Raw genomic sequence first — 4,625 nt, 5'->3', positions numbered from 1 at the left:
TCTTGGCCGGTAAGTGAGATAGATCCAATGAAAGGGAGAGTTCGCCCCTCCTCCCCCGGGCGATACTCCAACGCGCTATATTATGTGTTGCTCGTAGGCCTTAACCGCTAGTGCACACCTAACGGACTCGCGGAAACATTCCTAACGTAACCACACAGATCGCTATTCATATAGGAAGGAATGGAGAAAGAGGCGTTTTCACTTTCCAGCGCGGGCAAGAATGTAGGTCGCGGGGCCCGGGACGAGGCCGAGTTCGTTGCCCTCGGTCGGCGGCCTTCCACTCGGCGCTCCGGCAATTTTTCTCCATCTCTTTCTACCTCCCTCTTCTCTCGTTTTCTATCTCCCCCTTCCCTGCCCGACTATACCCATACACATAACACGCGCGCACACACCTCTTGTTCTCGGTGTCAGCACTAGCCTAGATAGTGCGAGAACCTCTCTAGAGTCTCCCACCCTCTTTCACGCATACACACGTACGGGCGTTTCCTCCTCTCGCTATTCTCTCTTTCTCTCTCCTCCGTGGTCTTCCTACCATTTATTTCTCTCATTCTGTCTCGCTTCTCCTCTTGGCAAATCGCGCGCGCTCGCGATCTATCCTCTCTCTCTCTCTCTCTCAACACCGACAGGAAAGTGGGTCGACGGGGCCTTGGCGCGAGGCTAGTTCGTTCACCCTGCCTGCCCCGTAACTGGGGCAAGATGAAATTAACCGAGCAGTCCGACCCTCCGTCCCTCTCCCTGTCTCACCGTTCGCCAAGTAGAGCCGTTGGTGAACTCCGCGACTCATGTGGCCAATCGCCGTCGGGCCGGTTCAACGAACTCCAACTGGGTCTCCCCACCTGCCCCACTACCCGGTAGCTCTCCCACTCCAGTTTAGCTATTCGACGACTAAGCCTCCCCACCTACATCCACTAGCGAAGGTCACCAACACAGCCGGCTATGTCTCGTCGACGCGTCGAAGATTGGCCAAACCGCTCGTACGTACGCATCCACACAAGAGGGGCATGCGTGACGCGTAATTTTGCGAGAGAGCGCAGTACGAGTACACGGCGACGACGATGAAGGCGGCGATGGTACTTTGGTGACGTACGTATATACGTACGAACGTACGCGCCGCCATTGGCCTATCATCGGCTGGGAATTCTCGTCAGCGTGGGCTTCGTTACGTAACCGTGCACGATAGTGAATTACGACGGTAAACTACCTACTCACGAATCCCTCTCGCCACAATCTCTCTTTTCTCCCCCCCCCCCTCTCTCTCTCTCTCTTTCTCTCCATCCCTCCTTTCTCATCTTCGCTCCTCGACGCTCCTCCCGACTGTCTTCGCTATACATGGAGAAAGTACCAGCTAGCTGCTTCGCTGGACCGTGATCACTCTCGCTGCTAGAATGCTTTCACCGTTTCTTCGTATGTCGCGAGTGGTCATCCTCTTGCCGCTCGGTGCATCATTATTATCATCTCCGGAGCACTGACCTACCGTATGCGGCGCGTGTACGGGATGGACCGTTAATTACAATGACTGCTGGATGTACGCGCTACGTGCGCTGTATTTAAAAGACGAAAATAGTTTATATCCGACAAATATATGCATTACCAACGTTAAACATTTCTTTCCATTTTTCCGTATAAAGTCATATTTGAATTCTATGTGTTTTGACGCTTAATAATATATATATATATATATAGTTTTCAATTTATTATCGAATTCTTAACTTTAATATTTTTGAATAAAAAATATTTCAGAATCCGTGTCTGTAAATCAACATTATCCAACATTTATTTTCAAAATCGACATTATTAACGTTATAGTGAAAATAGCAATAGTATATAAGAGTAGCTATTTCGCGAATCAGAGGGTTATCAGTGCGTACAGATTCTACGAAAAAGAGGAGATCGACACCCACATTTGGCGAAAGAAAGTCTATGTCATAATAATAAAATCGTATATCCTTGGCTGGATATTTTCTAATTGCGCTTGTGCGATTGTTGGCTAACCTCAAAAGCAAGACGCGCGGGCAATGGCCTGGCCTCCTCCCGGTCCCCAGTGACCTCGATTGATGCACGGTGTCCTCTCCCAGTCCACCTTCTCCCTCCCCTCTACTCCCACCCCTACACCCTCTAAGCGGAGCGTTGACTCGACATCGCCCAATCAGAGGCCGGTTCGTCGACTCTCCGGGCTGCTCTCTCGGGGTCGTTCTAATCTCGCAACGTCCCTATGCCAAACTGACGAGAAGCCCGATAAGAGTACGATCTCGCTCATCCTCTTTCTACACACACGCATCTTTTTCTTTCCTTCTTCCTCTCTCTCTTTTTAGCTTTCTGTCTCCTCTCTCTCTCTCTCTCTCTCTTCTCGCTCCCTCCTCCATATTGCCTTTCTCTCACTCCCTCCTGCTGCCGAGGTGAACAACCTCAAATCATGTCGGCACTCTTATCGCCCGCGAGCTCGGAACCCTTATCGAGTAAACGCACGTTCGCTCGAGTTCGCCGAACCGCTGGCAAAAATGACAATTTTTCTTGATCATCCCGCGTAATGCGAATGCTCATAAGACGCGCTCATCCTGTGTTAGCGCATGAAGTGGGAATGATACTTTGAGGAACCGACGACCCAGTTTGGCTAGTCGCAGTAAATATCAACGCTTTTGTCAAGAGGCTCGATAGAGATAACATCAGTCCATTAGAACAGAAAACTTGCTTTCTAGTAGTCTCGCAAATCTCAAAAACTAATAATAAATAAAACGAACACTGTTCGTTTAATGTTTTAAAAAACAAGTTAGGTTTCTCTTGCAATAAAGAGAAGTTGACGATATTACTAAATTAGAAATTCTAATAGTTGATCAATTAAAGATAATTACGTGACTTTTTGATATCTATTTTTTGTCACGTGATACGTTTTATACAGAATACAGCGGAGTGTCAACACGCGCGTAAACAAAAACTAGCAAAAAATGTATGATAAAAAAAGAAATAGAAGAAAAGAGAAAGGGAGAGAATCATCTTATTTCTCGTACGCGTATTTCCCTTTCATTGGCATCCGGACAAGCCACCTTCGCCGTTGCCTTAACTTCCTAGTCAGACCACTCTTACTTTCTTTCTGGTGAACCGTCTGGTTTGAGATTCGTATTAAGAAAAAGAAGAAATAAATTTCTAATATGTTACATTTTCTATTATGTTGCGACAAAATATCTTGTTTGAATTTTGTTGCGAATTGATTGAAAGTCTGGTGTGTGTCATTTCACCATTTTTTAATATCTCGTGTGTGTGTGTGTGTGTTTCCAACATAACTATACACTTCATTTATTTCGATTAGATCAGCGAGAAGTGAAACGAATAACCATTTACGATCTAAAGTATTTCACGGAAATTCAAACTGAGCGATTACTCACGCGTCCCAACCCTCGGAACTTAGGTGGTGTGGGGAAAAGGTCGTAGGGGTGAAGGGAGGGCCGGTAACCTCGAGGCCAATGAACTCTGACCCACCAACCAGTCCCGGTATCGTTCATCCCTTCCTCCGGTGCTAAGTATAGCATTTCTACCAACCTGTCGTCCTATGCTACAGATATTATATCCACCCCAACTTATGCATCCCTCCTCTATGCCATAGCTCACTCATCTCTTCAAAAACTCGCTAATTCCACTCTTCTTGCTACGAGCTTAATGCAAAGTACTTTTGTCTGTTACAAAATGTCTGTTTCAAACGGTTGTGTCATACGATTTGATCTCGTGAAATTTTTGTAATAAAAATACAGGAGGACGATAATGAAAGATAGATATTACTTATTAACTTTATGAATTAAAGAGAGAGAGAGAGAGAGAGAGAGAGAGTACCATATAATAACTATCTGTTAAGCGTAAATATATATAATCATGAGCAGAGGACACATATTAATGAGTAAATTCCATGTAATTTCCTCGCAGATAAATTCTCTTAAGTAACATTTATACATTTCTTTGTGGTGAATTATCATATGTATCTTCTCTACCTCCAAAAGCAAGCGGGAGATTCGCGAGCGTCGGGGTCGCGAGGTCATCGACCGTCGAGGGTGGCACTCACCCTAACTAGGCCAGCAGATCTGTCTTTCTCTTTCTCTCCCACCCCCCTTTCTCTCGATACGCCCTTCCTTTGGTTTCTCCCACCCGATATAATCATATCCCCACCAGGACACGCAACCTCTCAGAGACGGGTTCCATGATTCTGCTATTTTCGCGGGACCACTCGACATGGATAGACACGGGCCACCTACGTTTGGCGGGATAATTTGTGCTATCGAGGTCATTCCCTGCTTGGTGGAGAACGAAGCTATTACTTCACTCCGTTATATCGCTTACATCGAGACTTAATTCTTTTCCTTCTGTTGAAAGCGAAAATATCTCGTGTTACTATGATAACAATGATGATTTGAGACTTACTTCTAGTCATCTATCTTTCGTCAATTAATTTTGATTGAATACATGTGAAACACATGAAATACTTAGTCCATGATTATATAGACTATATTACCTAATAATGCGTAATTCTGTTAATCTTAAATAAATGTAAACAATTCATTTATCTTTAAAATTAAATAATTTAATTTGTTTAATAGTCTTTAATTGTATTATGATTAATTATAATTATAATTACAATGAAA

At 44.7% G+C, this 4,625-nt stretch overlaps 1 protein-coding gene across 2 annotated transcripts in view; it reads left to right on the top strand.

Moving 5' to 3' along the window:
• The window catches only part of LOC108751969 (nuclear hormone receptor E75), a 95,513-nt gene that overhangs the window by 40,820 nt on the left and 50,068 nt on the right, over positions 1-4,625 (top strand). The window lies entirely within an intron of this gene.

This window comes from Trachymyrmex septentrionalis, unplaced genomic scaffold (genome assembly GCF_001594115.1).
Source record: "Trachymyrmex septentrionalis isolate Tsep2-gDNA-1 unplaced genomic scaffold, Tsep1.0 scaffold53, whole genome shotgun sequence".
Classification (NCBI taxonomy): domain Eukaryota; kingdom Metazoa; phylum Arthropoda; class Insecta; order Hymenoptera; family Formicidae; genus Trachymyrmex; species Trachymyrmex septentrionalis.
The sequence above is the reverse complement of the archived record's forward strand: the minus strand, read 5'-3'. Positions and strand labels throughout refer to the sequence as shown.